General features: G+C 34.5%; 10 non-coding genes across 10 annotated transcripts; all 10 read left to right on the top strand.

The window, feature by feature from the left end:
• Positions 1 to 89: 89 nt before the first annotated feature.
• Positions 90 to 161, top strand: Trnad-guc (transfer RNA aspartic acid (anticodon GUC)). The gene has a single exon. It is a non-coding gene; the product is annotated as a tRNA-Asp (tRNA).
• A 1659-nt stretch (positions 162 to 1820) lies between these two features.
• Positions 1821 to 1892, top strand: Trnad-guc (transfer RNA aspartic acid (anticodon GUC)). Its single transcript has one exon. It is a non-coding gene; the product is annotated as a tRNA-Asp (tRNA).
• Positions 1893 to 3551: 1659 nt separating this feature from the next.
• On the top strand, positions 3552 to 3623 carry Trnad-guc (transfer RNA aspartic acid (anticodon GUC)). Its single transcript has one exon. It is a non-coding gene; the product is annotated as a tRNA-Asp (tRNA).
• A 1657-nt stretch (positions 3624 to 5280) lies between these two features.
• Trnad-guc (transfer RNA aspartic acid (anticodon GUC)) lies at positions 5281 to 5352 on the top strand. The gene has a single exon. It is a non-coding gene; the product is annotated as a tRNA-Asp (tRNA).
• Positions 5353 to 7011: 1659 nt separating this feature from the next.
• Positions 7012 to 7083, top strand: Trnad-guc (transfer RNA aspartic acid (anticodon GUC)). The gene has a single exon. It is a non-coding gene; the product is annotated as a tRNA-Asp (tRNA).
• A 1660-nt stretch (positions 7084 to 8743) lies between these two features.
• On the top strand, positions 8744 to 8815 carry Trnad-guc (transfer RNA aspartic acid (anticodon GUC)). Its single transcript has one exon. It is a non-coding gene; the product is annotated as a tRNA-Asp (tRNA).
• A 1660-nt stretch (positions 8816 to 10475) lies between these two features.
• Positions 10476 to 10547, top strand: Trnad-guc (transfer RNA aspartic acid (anticodon GUC)). The gene has a single exon. It is a non-coding gene; the product is annotated as a tRNA-Asp (tRNA).
• Positions 10548 to 12207: 1660 nt separating this feature from the next.
• On the top strand, positions 12208 to 12279 carry Trnad-guc (transfer RNA aspartic acid (anticodon GUC)). Its single transcript has one exon. It is a non-coding gene; the product is annotated as a tRNA-Asp (tRNA).
• A 1660-nt stretch (positions 12280 to 13939) lies between these two features.
• Trnad-guc (transfer RNA aspartic acid (anticodon GUC)) lies at positions 13940 to 14011 on the top strand. Its single transcript has one exon. It is a non-coding gene; the product is annotated as a tRNA-Asp (tRNA).
• A 1663-nt stretch (positions 14012 to 15674) lies between these two features.
• Trnad-guc (transfer RNA aspartic acid (anticodon GUC)) lies at positions 15675 to 15746 on the top strand. Its single transcript has one exon. It is a non-coding gene; the product is annotated as a tRNA-Asp (tRNA).
• Positions 15747 to 17124: the final 1378 nt, after the last annotated feature.

The raw sequence follows: 17124 nt of genomic DNA, 5'->3' as shown, positions 1-17124 counted from the left end.
ATTCCAAATCTCAGAAGCTTTTTTTTTTTTTTATTATTCAAAACGCGAAATAACACCAGCCAATATAGGTATGCTACCCTGTCACGTCTTCCTCGTTAGTATAGTGGTCAGTATCCCCGCCTGTCACGCGGGAGACCGGGGTTCGATTCCCCGACGGGGAGATCTTTTTCAAAGGCTGAAGTTATTCATTTGCTTTTTCTACTCTTATGTTATTTCGATTCCGCTCAAATTGTAAACCTTAACATAATTCTAGATATAACTGATTGGAAGTTGGTAGTTGAAACATGAATGAAATACACGAACTTTGCTGTATATTTGGAACCATGAAATTACATGAATAACATTTGAAAACTGAAACATAACAGATAAATACGTGCGCATATATAAAGACAAAACAATAAAGAAAAGCTGAATAATATTTTTTTTAATACAAAAGGTTGGAACAAACATATACTTAATATAGAAAATGAAAATAATAAAATTATGCAACATTTTATGCAACAGCACACGTGCGCAAGTTTTGCTGACAACTTCGACCATGTTGACCTCGCAGAACACTGGTAACCAACGAAGAGCATGACAGGTTCGGGAAAGATGGACCAACATCAGATATTTTACTGAAATTGATTCTTCTTCCAATTGGCACTGTAGTTGTTTGGTGAGCGTAAGAAGGATTTTTGCAAGCAGTGATATCTGACACGTGTCTAAAACGTTTCGCTTGCTGTCGATAGTCTTTGAAAAGGCATTCTGGTTGGCATTGCAAACGATCGTTTACATGTTCATTTTCTTCGCTTCGAGCTCGTTTCCTTGTTGTACTAGTCGTTGCAGATTTGTTAATGCAAGTGGGTTTACTGTTGGTTGATTGTCTCTTCATTCTACGTCTTGGTTTCGCTGTATGAAATCGTTCAATCTTTGGAGACACGTGAAGCGTTTCACAGAAACTCATGCTCAGGAGTCCGATTGCATTGCAGTTCTCAACAGCATTGGGTGACATTTTATTACTAAAGTCGTCTTGCGATAAATTGAACTCGCTTTTATAATTGTGTCAAACGAAGTATAAGCCAAGTAGTTGATTCCGTATTTATATAGGCAGCAAAGCTGATTTTGATAATTACAAAGAAAAAAGGAGAACTGTCTAATGAAGCGCTGCTGAAATTTTCTGTTAACCTTATCAGTGTTGTTTTTTCAAATTCATTGACCCACCCGCTTGCAGAACGGCTGTCCCTTTGATGTACTAATCACAATCTGTATTACCTCTTTGATCAGTTTATCAAGTATTTTTCGGTTTCAATCTCATCAAAGCAAACGATGCACTAAAGACAAATATACAAAATAAGTTTTTCAGTACCTTGAATAAGTACTCAACTGAATATAAATCTTCACTTAGTTAAACTAGAGATATCTAAAGCTTGTTGATAAATATACACGTATAATGACGAGCCAATTAAAATAATATTTCCAATTATCACTGATGGTTTTACAACTTTACAGTATTCAACAAAAATGTGTTTAGCTATTATTTTGAAATCACCAATTCTTGTTCTTTTTGAAAGACACACAAATCAATAAAGTTCAAATGCAATTTAATTTGTTTGCAAGTAGTCTTACGTTTAATGTTGAATATTTTCATCATCTGAGATGTATAGGAAACACGGTTCGATTAGTAAACCATACAATTGTTAACAAAAATATGGATAGAGTTAATATGATATATTAATTTGTAAATGTGACATTCCAAATCTCAGAAGCTTTTTTTTTTTTTTATTATTCAAAACGCGAAATAACACCAGCCAATATAGGTATGCTACCCTGTCACGTCTTCCTCGTTAGTATAGTGGTCAGTATCCCCGCCTGTCACGCGGGAGACCGGGGTTCGATTCCCCGACGGGGAGATCTTTTTCAAAGGCTGAAGTTGTTCATTTGCTTTTTCTACTCTTATGTTATTTCGATTCCGCTCAAATTGTAAACCTTAACATAATTCTAGATATAACTGATTGGAAGTTGGTAGTTGAAACATGAATGAAATACACGAACTTTGCTGTATATTTGGAACCATGAAATTACATGAATAACATTTGAAAACTGAAACATAACAGATAAATACGTGCGCATATATAAAGACAAAACAATAAAGAAAAGCTGAATAATATTTTTTTAATACAAAAGGTTGGAACAAACATATACTTAATATAGAAAATGAAAATAATAAAATGATGCAACATTTTATGCAACAGCACACGTGCGCAAGTTTTGCTGACAACGCCGACCATGTTGACCTCGCAGAACACTGGTAACCAACGAAGAGCATGACAGGTTCGGGAAAGATGGACCAACATCAGATATTTTACTGAAATTGATTCTTCTTCCAATTGGCACTGTAGTTGTTTGGTGAGCGTAAGAAGAATTTTTGCAAGCAGTGATATCTGACACGTGTCTAAAACGTTTCGCTTGCTGTCGATAGTCTTTGAAAAGGCATTCTGGTTGGCATTGCAAACGATCGTTTACATGTTCATTTTCTTCGCTTCGAGCTCGTTTCCTTGTTGTACTAGTCGTTGCAGATTTGTTAATGCAAGTGGGTTTACTGTTGGTTGATTGTCTCTTCATTCTACGTCTTGGTTTCGCTGTATGAAATATTTCAATCTTTGGAGACACGTGAAGCGTTTCACAGAAACTCATGCTCAGGAGTCCGATTGCATTGCAGTTCTCAACAGCATTGGGTGACATTTTATTACTAAAGTCGTCTTGCGATAAATTGAACTCGCTTTTATAATTGTGTCAAACGAAGTATAAGCCAAGTAGTTGATTCCGTATTTATATAGGCAGCAAAGCTGATTTTGATAATTACAAAGAAAAAAGGAGAACTGTCTAATGAAGCAATGCTGAAATTTTCTGTTAACCTTATCAGTGTTGTTTTTTCAAATTCATTGACCACCCGCTTGCAGAACGGCTGTCCCTTTGATGTACTAATCACAATCTGTATTACCTCTTTGATCAGTTTATCAAGTATTTTTCGGTTTCAATCTCATCAAAGCAAACGATGCACTAAAGACAAATATACAAAATAAGTTTTTCAGTACCTTGAATAAGTACTCAACTGAATATAAATCTTCACTTAGTTAAACTAGAGATATCTAAAGCTTGTTGATAAATATACACGTATAATGACGAGCCAATTAAAATAATATTTCCAATTATCACTGATGGTTTTACAACTTTACAGTATTCAACAAAAATGTGTTTAGCTATTATTTTGAAATCACCAATTCTTGTTCTTTTTGAAAGACACACAAATCAATAAAGTTCAAATGCAATTTAATTTGTTTGCAAGTAGTCTTACGTTTAATGTTGAATATTTTCATCATCTGAGATGTATAAGAAACACGGTTCGATTAGTAAACCATACAATTGTTAACAAAAATATGGATAGAGTTGATATGATATATTAATTTGTAAATGTGACATTCCAAATCTCAGAAGCTTTTTTTTTCTTTCTTATTATTCAAAACGCGAAATAACACCAGCCAATATAGGTATGCTACCCTGTCACGTCTTCCTCGTTAGTATAGTGGTCAGTATCCCTGCCTGTCACGCGGGAGACCGGGGTTCGATTCCCCGACGGGGAGATCTTTTTCAAAGGCTGAAGTTATTCATTTGCTTTTTCTACTCTTATGTTATTTCGATTCCGCTCAAATTGTAAACCTTAACATAATTCTAGATATAACTGATTGGAAGTTGGTAGTTGAAACATTAATGAAATACACGAACTTTGCTGTATATTTGGAACCATGAAATTACATGAATAACATTTGAAAACTGAAACATAACAGATAAATACGTGCGCATATATAAAGACAAAACAATAAAGAAAAGCTGAATAATATTTTTTTTGATACAAAAGGTTGGAACAAACATATACTTAATATAGAAAATGAAAATAATAAAATGATGCAACATTTTATGCAACAGCACACGTGCGCAAGTTTTGCTGACAACGCCGACCATGTTGACCTCGCAGAACACTGGTAACCAACGAAGAGCATGACAGGTTCGGGAAAGATGGACCAACATCAGATATTTTACTGAAATTGATTCTTCTTCCAATTGGCACTGTAGTTGTTTGGTGAGCGTAAGAAGGATTTTTGCAAGCAGTGATATCTGACACGTGTCTAAAACGTTTCGCTTGCTGTCGATAGTCTTTGAAAAGGCATTCTGGTTGGCATTGCAAACGATCGTTCACATGTTCATTTTCTTCGCTTCGAGCTCGTTTCCTTGTTGTACTAGTCGTTGCAGATTTGTTAATGCAAGTGGGTTTACTGTTGGTTGATTGTCTCTTCATTCTACGTCTTGGTTTCGCTGTATGAAATCTTTCAATCTTTGGAGACACGTGAAGCGTTTCACAGAAACTCATGCTCAGGAGTCCGATTGCATTGCAGTTCTCAACAGCATTGGGTGACATTTTATTACTAAAGTCGTCTTGCGATAAATTGAACTCGCTTTTATAATTGTGTCAAACGAAGTATAAGCCAAGTAGTTGATTCCATATTTTTATAGGCAGCAAAGTTGATTTTGATAATTACAAACAAAAAAGGAGAACTGTCTAATGAAGCGCTGCTGAAATTTTCTGTTAACCTTATCAGTGTTGTTTTTTCAAATTCATTGACCACCCGCTTGCAGAACGGCTGTCCCTTTGATGTACTAATCACAATCTGTATTACCTCTTTGATCAGTTTATCAAGTATTTTTCGGTTTCAATCTCATCAAAGCAAACGATGCACTAAAGACAAATATACAAAATAAGTTTTTCAGTACCTTGAATAAGTACTCAACTGAATATAAATCTTCACTTAGTTAAACTAGAGATATCTAAAGCTTGTTGATAAATATACACGTATAATGACGAGCCAATTAAAATAATATTTCCAATTATCACTGATGGTTTTACAACTTTACAGTATTCAACAAAAATGTGTTTAGCTATTATTTTGAAATCACCAATTCTTGTTCTTTTTGAAAGACACACAAATCAATAAAGTTCAAATGCAATTTAATTTGTTTGCAAGTAGTCTTACGTTTAATGTTGAATATTTTCATCATCTGAGATGTATAGGAAACACGGTTCGATTAGTAAACCATACAATTGTTAACAAAAATATGGATAGAGTTAATATGATATATTAATTTGTAAATGTGACATTCCAAATCTCAGAAGCTTTTTTTTTTTTTATTATTCAAAACGCGAAATAACACCAGCCAATATAGGTATGCTACCCTGTCACGTCTTCCTCGTTAGTATAGTGGTCAGTATCCCCGCCTGTCACGCGGGAGACCGGGGTTCGATTCCCCGACGGGGAGATCTTTTTCAAAGGCTGAAGTTATTCATTTGCTTTTTCTACTCTTATGTTATTTCGATTCCGCTCAAATTGTAAACCTTAACATAATTCTAGATATAACTGATTGGAAGTTGGTAGTTGAAACATGAATGAAATACACGAACTTTGCTGTATATTTGGAACCATGAAATTACATGAATAACATTTGAAAACTGAAACATAACAGATAAATACGTGCGCATATATAAAGACAAAACAATAAAGAAAAGCTGAATAATATTTTTTTTAATACAAAAGGTTGGAACAAACATATACTTAATATAGAAAATGAAAATAATAAAATTATGCAACATTTTATGCAACAGCACACGTGCGCAAGTTTTGCTGACAACTTCGACCATGTTGACCTCGCAGAACACTGGTAACCAACGAAGAGCATGACAGGTTCGGGAAAGATGGACCAACATCAGATATTTTACTGAAATTGATTCTTCTTCCAATTGGCACTGTAGTTGTTTGGTGAGCGTAAGAAGGATTTTTGCAAGCAGTGATATCTGACACGTGTCTAAAACGTTTCGCTTGCTGTCGATAGTCTTTGAAAAGGCATTCTGGTTGGCATTGCAAACGATCGTTTACATGTTCATTTTCTTCGCTTCGAGCTCGTTTCCTTGTTGTACTAGTCGTTGCAGATTTGTTAATGCAAGTGGGTTTACTGTTGGTTGATTGTCTCTTCATTCTACGTCTTGGTTTCGCTGTATGAAATCGTTCAATCTTTGGAGACACGTGAAGCGTTTCACAGAAACTCATGCTCAGGAGTCCGATTGCATTGCAGTTCTCAACAGCATTGGGTGACATTTTATTACTAAAGTCGTCTTGCGATAAATTGAACTCGCTTTTATAATTGTGTCAAACGAAGTATAAGCCAAGTAGTTGATTCCGTATTTATATAGGCAGCAAAGCTGATTTTGATAATTACAAAGAAAAAAGGAGAACTGTCTAATGAAGCGCTGCTGAAATTTTCTGTTAACCTTATCAGTGTTGTTTTTTCAAATTCATTGACCCACCCGCTTGCAGAACGGCTGTCCCTTTGATGTACTAATCACAATCTGTATTACCTCTTTGATCAGTTTATCAAGTATTTTTCGGTTTCAATCTCATCAAAGCAAACGATGCACTAAAGACAAATATACAAAATAAGTTTTTCAGTACCTTGAATAAGTACTCAACTGAATATAAATCTTCACTTAGTTAAACTAGAGATATCTAAAGCTTGTTGATAAATATACACGTATAATGACGAGCCAATTAAAATAATATTTCCAATTATCACTGATGGTTTTACAACTTTACAGTATTCAACAAAAATGTGTTTAGCTATTATTTTGAAATCACCAATTCTTGTTCTTTTTGAAAGACACACAAATCAATAAAGTTCAAATGCAATTTAATTTGTTTGCAAGTAGTCTTACGTTTAATGTTGAATATTTTCATCATCTGAGATGTATAGGAAACACGGTTCGATTAGTAAACCATACAATTGTTAACAAAAATATGGATAGAGTTAATATGATATATTAATTTGTAAATGTGACATTCCAAATCTCAGAAGCTTTTTTTTTTTTTTATTATTCAAAACGCGAAATAACACCAGCCAATATAGGTATGCTACCATGTCACGTCTTCCTCGTTAGTATAGTGGTCAGTATCCCCGCCTGTCACGCGGGAGACCGGGGTTCGATTCCCCGACGGGGAGATCTTTTTCAAAGGCTGAAGTTGTTCATTTGCTTTTTCTACTCTTATGTTATTTCGATTCCGCTCAAATTGTAAACCTTAACATAATTCTAGATATAACTGATTGGAAGTTGGTAGTTGAAACATGAATGAAATACACGAACTTTGCTGTATATTTGGAACCATGAAATTACATGAATAACATTTGAAAACTGAAACATAACAGATAAATACGTGCGCATATATAAAGACAAAACAATAAAGAAAAGCTGAATAATATTTTTTTAATACAAAAGGTTGGAACAAACATATACTTAATATAGAAAATGAAAATAATAAAATGATGCAACATTTTATGCAACAGCACACGTGCGCAAGTTTTGCTGACAACGCCGACCATGTTGACCTCGCAGAACACTGGTAACCAACGAAGAGCATGACAGGTTCGGGAAAGATGGACCAACATCAGATATTTTACTGAAATTGATTCTTCTTCCAATTGGCACTGTAGTTGTTTGGTGAGCGTAAGAAGAATTTTTGCAAGCAGTGATATCTGACACGTGTCTAAAACGTTTCGCTTGCTGTCGATAGTCTTTGAAAAGGCATTCTGGTTGGCATTGCAAACGATCGTTTACATGTTCATTTTCTTCGCTTCGAGCTCGTTTCCTTGTTGTACTAGTCGTTGCAGATTTGTTAATGCAAGTGGGTTTACTGTTGGTTGATTGTCTCTTCATTCTACGTCTTGGTTTCGCTGTATGAAATATTTCAATCTTTGGAGACACGTGAAGCGTTTCACAGAAACTCATGCTCAGGAGTCCGATTGCATTGCAGTTCTCAACAGCATTGGGTGACATTTTATTACTAAAGTCGTCTTGCGATAAATTGAACTCGCTTTTATAATTGTGTCAAACGAAGTATAAGCCAAGTAGTTGATTCCGTATTTATATAGGCAGCAAAGCTGATTTTGATAATTACAAAGAAAAAAGGAGAACTGTCTAATGAAGCAATGCTGAAATTTTCTGTTAACCTTATCAGTGTTGTTTTTTCAAATTCATTGACCCACCCGCTTGCAGAACGGCTGTCCCTTTGATGTACTAATCACAATCTGTATTACCTCTTTAATCAGTTTATCAAGTATTTTTCGGTTTCAATCTCATCAAAGCAAACGATGCACTAAAGACAAATATACAAAATAAGTTTTTCAGTACCTTGAATAAGTACTCAACTGAATATAAATCTTCACTTAGTTAAACTAGAGATATCTAAAGCTTGTTGATAAATATACACGTATAATGACGAGCCAATTAAAATAATATTTCCAATTATCACTGATGGTTTTACAACTTTACAGTATTCAACAAAAATGTGTTTAGCTATTATTTTGAAATCACCAATTCTTGTTCTTTTTGAAAGACACACAAATCAATAACGTTCAAATGCAATTTAATTTGTTTGCAAGTGGTCTTACGTTTAATGTTGAATATTTCTATCATCTGAGATGTATAGGAAACACGGTTCGATTAGTAAACCATACAATTGTTAACAAAAATATGGATAGAGTTGATATGATATATTAATTTGTAAATGTGACATTCCAAATCTCAGAAGCTTTTTTTTTCTTTCTTATTATTCAAAACGCGAAATAACACCAGCCAATATAGGTATGCTACCCTGTCACGTCTTCCTCGTTAGTATAGTGGTCAGTATCCCCGCCTGTCACGCGGGAGACCGGGGTTCGATTCCCCGACGGGGAGATCTTTTTCAAAGGCTGAAGTTATTCATTTGCTTTTTCTACTCTTATGTTATTTCGATTCCGCTCAAATTGTAAACCTTAACATAATTCTAGATATAACTGATTGGAAGTTGGTAGTTGAAACATAAATGAAATACACGAACTTTGCTGTATATTTGGAACCATGAAATTACATGAATAACATTTGAAAACTGAAACATAACAGATAAATACGTGCGCATATATAAAGACAAAACAATAAAGAAAAGCTGAATAATATTTTTTTTAATACAAAAGGTTGGAACAAACATATACTTAATATAGAAAATGAAAATAATAAAATGATGCAACATTTTATGCAACAGCACACGTGCGCAAGTTTTGCTGACAACGCCGACCATGTTGACCTCGCAGAACACTGGTAACCAACGAAGAGCATGACAGGTTCGTGAAAGATGGACCAACATCAGATGTTTTACTGAAATTGATTCTTCTTCCAATTGGCACTGTAGTTGTTTGGTGAGCGTAAGAAGGATTTTTGCAAGCAGTGATATCTGACACGTGTCTAAAACGTTTCGCTTGCTGTCGATAGTCTTTGAAAAGGCATTCTGGTTGGCATTGCAAACGATCGTTTACATGTTCATTTTCTTCGCTTCGAGCTCGTTTCCTTGTTGTACTAGTCGTTGCAGATTTGTTAATGCAAGTGGGTTTACTGTTGGTTGATTGTCTCTTCATTCTACGTCTTGGTTTCGCTGTATGAAATCTTTCAATCTTTGGAGACGCGTGAAGCGTTTCACAGAAACTCATGCTCAGGAGTCCGATTGCATTGCAGTTCTCAACAGCATTGGGTGACATTTTATTACTAAAGTCGTCTTGCGATAAATTGAACTCGCTTTTATAATTGTGTCAAACGAAGTATAAGCCAAGTAGTTGATTCCATATTTTTATAGGCAGCAAAGTTGATTTTGATAATTACAAACAAAAAAGGAGAACTGTCTAATGAAGCGCTGCTGAAATTTTCTGTTAACCTTATCAGTGTTGTTTTTTCAAATTCATTGACCACCCGCTTGCAGAACGGCTGTCCCTTTGATGTACTAATCACAATCTGTATTACCTCTTTGATCAGTTTATCAAGTATTTTTCGGTTTCAATCTCATCAAAGCAAACGATGCACTAAAGACAAATATACAAAATAAGTTTTTCAGTACCTTGAATAAGTACTCAACTGAATATAAATCTTCACTTAGTTAAACTAGAGATATCTAAAGCTTGTTGATAAATATACACGTATAATGACGAGCCAATTAAAATAATATTTCCAATTATCACTGATGGTTTTACAACTTTACAGTATTCAACAAAAATGTGTTTAGCTATTATTTTGAAATCACCAATTCTTGTTCTTTTTGAAAGACACACAAATCAATAAAGTTCAAATGCAATTTAATTTGTTTGCAAGTAGTCTTACGTTTAATGTTGAATATTTTCATCATCTGAGATGTATAAGAAACACGGTTCGATTAGTAAACCATACAATTGTTAACAAAAATATGGATAGAGTTGATATGATATATTAATTTGTAAATGTGACATTCCAAATCTCAGAAGCTTTTTTTTTCTTTCTTATTATTCAAAACGCGAAATAACACCAGCCAATATAGGTATGCTACCCTGTCAGGTCTTCCTCGTTAGTATAGTGGTCAGTATCCCTGCCTGTCACGCGGGAGACCGGGGTTCGATTCCCCGACGGGGAGATCTTTTTCAAAGGCTGAAGTTATTCATTTGCTTTTTCTACTCTTATGTTATTTCGATTCCGCTCAAATTGTAAACCTTAACATAATTCTAGATATAACTGATTGGAAGTTGGTAGTTGAAACATTAATGAAATACACGAACTTTGCTGTATATTTGGAACCATGAAATTACATGAATAACATTTGAAAACTGAAACATAACAGATAAATACGTGCGCATATATAAAGACAAAACAATAAAGAAAAGCTGAATAATATTTTTTTTGATACAAAAGGTTGGAACAAACATATACTTAATATAGAAAATGAAAATAATAAAATGATGCAACATTTTATGCAACAGCACACGTGCGCAAGTTTTGCTGACAACGCCGACCATGTTGACCTCGCAGAACACTGGTAACCAACGAAGAGCATGACAGGTTCGGGAAAGATGGACCAACATCAGATGTTTTACTGAAATTGATTCTTCTTCCAATTGGCACTGTAGTTGTTTGGTGAGCGTAAGAAGGATTTTTGCAAGCAGTGATATCTGACACGTGTCTAAAACGTTTCGCTTGCTGTCGATAGTCTTTGAAAAGGCATTCTGGTTGGCATTGCAAACGATCGTTTACATGTTCATTTTCTTCGCTTCGAGCTCGTTTCCTTGTTGTACTAGTCGTTGCAGATTTGTTAATGCAAGTGGGTTTACTGTTGGTTGATTGTCTCTTCATTCTACGTCTTGGTTTCGCTGTATGAAATCTTTCAATCTTTGGAGACACGTGAAGCGTTTCACAGAAACTCATGCTCAGGAGTCCGATTGCATTGCAGTTCTCAACAGCATTGGGTGACATTTTATTACTAAAGTCGTCTTGCGATAAATTGAACTCGCTTTTATAATTGTGTCAAACGAAGTATAAGCCAAGTAGTTGATTCCATATTTTTATAGGCAGCAAAGTTGATTTTGATAATTACAAACAAAAAAGGAGAACTGTCTAATGAAGCGCTGCTGAAATTTTCTGTTAACCTTATCAGTGTTGTTTTTTCAAATTCATTGACCACCCGCTTGCAGAACGGCTGTCCCTTTGATGTACTAATCACAATCTGTATTACCTCTTTGATCAGTTTATCAAGTATTTTTCGGTTTCAATCTCATCAAAGCAAACGATGCACTAAAGACAAATATACAAAATAAGTTTTTCAGTACTTTGAATAAGTACTCAACTGAATATAAATCTTCACTTAGTTAAACTAGAGATATCTAAAGCTTGTTGATAAATATACACGTATAATGACCAGCCAATTAAAATAATATTTCCAATTATCACTGATGGTTTTACAACTTTACAGTATTCAACAAAAATGTGTTTAGCTATTATTTTGAAATCACAAATTCTTGTTCTTTTTGAAAGACACACAAATCAATAAAGTTCAAATGCAATTTAATTTGTTTGCAAGTGGTCTTACGTTTAATGTTGAATATTTCTATCATCTGAGATGTATAGGAAACACGGTTCGATTAGTAAACCATACAATTGTTAACAAAAATATGGATAGAGTTGATATGATATATTAATTTGTAAATGTGACATTCCAAATCTCAGAAGCTTTTTTTTTCTTTCTTATTATTCAAAACGCGAAATAACACGAGCCAATATAGGTATGCTACCCTGTAACGTCTTCCTCGTTAGTATAGTGGTCAGTATCCCCGCCTGTCACGCGGGAGACCGGGGTTCGATTCCCCGACGGGGAGATCTTTTTCAAAGGCTGAAGTTATTCATTTGCTTTTTCTACTCTTATGTTATTTCGATTCCGCTCAAATTGTAAACCTTAACATAATTCTAGATATAACTGATTGGAAGTTGGTAGTTGAAACATGAATGAAATACACGAACTTTGCTGTATATTTGGAACCATGAAATTACATGAATAACATTTGAAAACTGAAACATAACAGATAAATACGTGCGCATATATAAAGACAAAACAATAAAGAAAAGCTGAATAATATTTTTTTTAATACAAAAGGTTGGAACAAACATATACTTAATATAGAAAATGAAAATAATAAAATGATGCAACATTTTATGCAACAGCACACGTGCGCAAGTTTTGCTGACAACGCCGACCATGTTGACCTCGCAGAACACTGGTAACCAACGAAGAGCATGACAGGTTCGGGAAAGATGGACCAACATCAGATATTTTACTGAAATTGATTCTTCTTCCAATTGGCACTGTAGTTGTTTGGTGAGCGTAAGAAGAATTTTTGCAAGCAGTGATATCTGACACGTGTCTAAAACGTTTCGCTTGCTGTCGATAGTCTTTGAAAAGGCATTCTGGTTGGCATTGCAAACGATCGTTTACATGTTCATTTTCTTCGCTTCGAGCTCGTTTCCTTGTTGTACTAGTCGTTGCAGATTTGTTAATGCAAGTGGGTTTACTGTTGGTTGATTGTCTCTTCATTCTACGTCTTGGTTTCGCTGTATGAAATATTTCAATCTTTGGAGACACGTGAAGCGTTTCACAGAAACTCATGCTCAGGAGTCCGATTGCATTGCAGTTCTCAACAGCATTGGGTGACATTTTATTACTAAAGTCGTCTTGCGATAAATTGAACTCGCTTTTATAATTGTGTCAAACGAAGTATAAGCCAAGTAGTTGATTCCGTATTTATATAGGCAGCAAAGCTGATTTTGATAATTACAAAGAAAAAAGGAGAACTGTCTAATGAAGCGCTGCTGAAATTTTCTGTTAACCTTATCAGTGTTGTTTTTTCAAATTCATTGACCACCCGCTTGCAGAACGGCTGTCCCTTTGATGTACTAATCACAATCTGTATTACCTCTTTAATCAGTTTATCAAGTATTTTTCGGTTTCAATCTCATCAAAGCAAACGATGCACTAAAGACAAATATACAAAATAAGTTTTTCAGTACCTTGAATAAGTACTCAACTGAATATAAATCTTCACTTAGTTAAACTAGAGATATCTAAAGCTTGTTGATAAATATACACGTATAATGACCAGCCAATTAAAATAATATTTCCAATTATCACTGATGGTTTTACAACTTTACAGTATTCAACAAAAATGTGTTTAGCTATTATTTTGAAATCACAAATTCTTGTTCTTTTTGAAAGACACACAAATCAATAAAGTTCAAATGCAATTTAATTTGTTTGCAAGTGGTCTTACGTTTAATGTTGAATATTTCTATCATCTGAGATGTATAGGAAACACGGTTCGATTAGTAAACCATACAATTGTTAACAAAAATATGGATAGAGTTGATATGATATATTAATTTGTAAATGTGACATTCCAAATCTCAGAAGCTTTTTTTTTCTTTCTTATTATTCAAAACGCGAAATAACACGAGCCAATATAGGTATGCTACCCTGTAACGTCTTCCTCGTTAGTATAGTGGTCAGTATCCCCGCCTGTCACGCGGGAGACCGGGGTTCGATTCCCCGACGGGGAGATCTTTTTCAAAGGCTGAAGTTATTCATTTGCTTTTTCTACTCTTATGTTATTTCGATTCCGCTCAAATTGTAAACCTTAACATAATTCTAGATATAACTGATTGGAAGTTGGTAGTTGAAACATGAATGAAATACACGAACTTTGCTGTATATTTGGAACCATGAAATTACATGAATAACATTTGAAAACTGAAACATAACAGATAAATACGTGCGCATATATAAAGACAAAACAATAAAGAAAAGCTGAATAATATTTTTTTTAATACAAAAGGTTGGAACAAACATATACTTAATATAGAAAATGAAAATAATAAAATGATGCAACATTTTATGCAACAGCACACGTGCGCAAGTTTTGCTGACAACGCCGACCATGTTGACCTCGCAGAACACTGGTAACCAACGAAGAGCATGACAGGTTCGGGAAAGATGGACCAACATCAGATGTTTTTTTGCTGAAATTGATTCTTCTTCCAATTGGCACTGTAGTTGTTTGGTGAGCGTAAGAAGGATTTTTGCAAGCAGTGATATCTGACACGTGTCTAAAACGTTTCGCTTGCTGTCGATAGTCTTTGAAAAGGCATTCTGGTTGGCATTGCAAACGATCGTTTACATGTTCATTTTCTTCGCTTCGAGCTCGTTTCCTTGTTGTACTAGTCGTTGCAGATTTGTTAATGCAAGTGGGTTTACTGTTGGTTGATTGTCTCTTCATTCTACGTCTTGGTTTCGCTGTATGAAATCTTTCAATCTTTGGAGACACGTGAAGCGTTTCACAGAAACTCATGCTCAGGAGTCCGATTGCATTGCAGTTCTCAACAGCATTGGGTGACATTTTATTACTAAAGTCGTCTTGCGATAAATTGAACTCGCTTTTATAATTGTGTCAAACGAAGTATAAGCCAAGTAGTTGATTCCATATTTTTATAGGTAGCAAAGTTGATTTTGATAATTACAAACAAAAAAGGAGAACTGTCTAATGAAGCGCTGCTGAAATTTTCTGTTAACCTTATCAGTGTTGTTTTTTCAAATTCATTGACCACCCGCTTGCAGAACGGCTGTCCCTTTGATGTACTAATCACAATCTGTATTACCTCTTTGATCAGTTTATCAAGTATTTTTCGGTTTCAATCTCATCAAAGCAAACGATGCACTAAAGACAAATATACAAAATAAGTTTTTCAGTACCTTGAATAAGTACTCAACTGAATATAAATCTTCACTTAGTTAAACTAGAGATATCTAAAGCTTGTTGATAAATATACACGTATAATGACGAGCCAATTAAAATAATATTTCCAATTATCACTGATGGTTTTACAACTTTACAGTATTCAACAAAAATGTGTTTAGCTATTATTTTGAAATCACCAATTCTTGTTCTTTTTGAAAGACACACAAATCAATAAAGTTCAAATGCAATTTAATTTGTTTGCAAGTAGTCTTACGTTTAATGTTGAATATTTTCATCATCTGAGATGTATAGGAAACACGGTTCGATTAGTAAACCATACAATTGTTAACAAAAATATGGATAGAGTTAATATGATATATTAATTTGTAAATGTGACATTCCAAATCTCAGAAGCTTTTTTTTTCTTTTTTATTATTCAAAACGCGAAATAACACCAGCCAATATAGGTATGCTACCCTGTAACGTCTTCCTCGTTAGTATAGTGGTCAGTATCCCCGCCTGTCACGCGGGAGACCGGGGTTCGATTCCCCGACGGGGAGATCTTTTTCAAAGGCTGAAGTTATTCATTTGCTTTTTCTACTCTTATGTTATTTCGATTCCGCTCAAATTGTAAACCTTAACATAATTCTAGATATAACTGATTGGAAGTTGGTAGTTGAAACATGAATGAAATACACGAACTTTGCTGTATATTTGGAACCATGAAATTACATGAATAACATTTGAAAACTGAAACATAACAGATAAATACGTGCGCATATATAAAGACAAAACAATAAAGAAAAGCTGAATAATATTTTTTTAATACAAAAGGTTGGAACAAACATATACTTAATATAGAAAATGAAAATAATAAAATGATGCAACATTTTATGCAACAGCACACGTGCGCAAGTTTTGCTGACAACGCCGACCATGTTGACCTCGCAGAACACTGGTAACCAACGAAGAGCATGACAGGTTCGGGAAAGATGGACCAACATCAGATATTTTACTGAAATTGATTCTTCTTCCAATTGGCACTGTAGTTGTTTGGTGAGCGTAAGAAGGATTTTTGCAAGCAGTGATATCTGACACGTGTCTAAAACGTTTCGCTTGCTGTCGATAGTCTTTGAAAAGGCATTCTGGTTGGCATTGCAAACGATCGTTTACATGTTCATTTTCTTCGCTTCGAGCTCGTTTCCTTGTTGTACTAGTCGTTGCAGATTTGTTAATGCAAGTGGGTTTACTGTTGGTTGATTGTCTCTTCATTCTACGTCTTGGTTTCGCTGTATGAAATCGTTCAATCTTTGGAGACACGTGAAGCGTTTCACAGAAACTCATGCTCAGGAGTCCGATTGCATTGCAGTTCTCAACAGCATTGGGTGACATTTTATTACTAAAGTCGTCTTGCGATAAATTGAACTCGCTTTTATAATTGTGTCAAACGAAGTATAAGCCAAGTAGTTGATTCCATATTTTTATAGGCAGCAAAGCTGATATTGATAATTCCAAACAAAAAAGGAGAACTGTCTAATGAAGCGCTGCTGAAATTTTCTGTTAACCTTATCAGTGTTGTTTTTTCAAATTCATTGACCACCCGCTTGCAGAACGGCTGTCCCTTTGATGTACTAATCACAATCTGTATTACCTCTTTAATCAGTTTATCAAGTATTTTTCGGTTTCAATCTCATCAAAGCAAACGATGCACTAAAGACAAATATACAAAATAAGTTTTTCAGTACCTTGAATAAGTACTCAACTGAATATAAATCTTCACTTAGTTAAACTAGAGATATCTAAAGCTTGTTGATAAATATACACGTATAATGACGAGCCAATTAAAATAATATTTCCAATTATCACTGATGGTTTTACAACTTTACAGTATTCAACAAAAATGTGTTTAGCTATTATTTTGAAATCACCAATTCTTGT

The sequence above is a fragment of the Ascidiella aspersa genome, chromosome 3, assembly GCF_963924565.1.
Source record: "Ascidiella aspersa chromosome 3, kaAscAspe10.2, whole genome shotgun sequence".
NCBI lineage: Eukaryota > Metazoa > Chordata > Ascidiacea > Phlebobranchia > Ascidiidae > Ascidiella > Ascidiella aspersa.
This window is presented reverse-complemented; position numbering and strand designations above follow the sequence as displayed.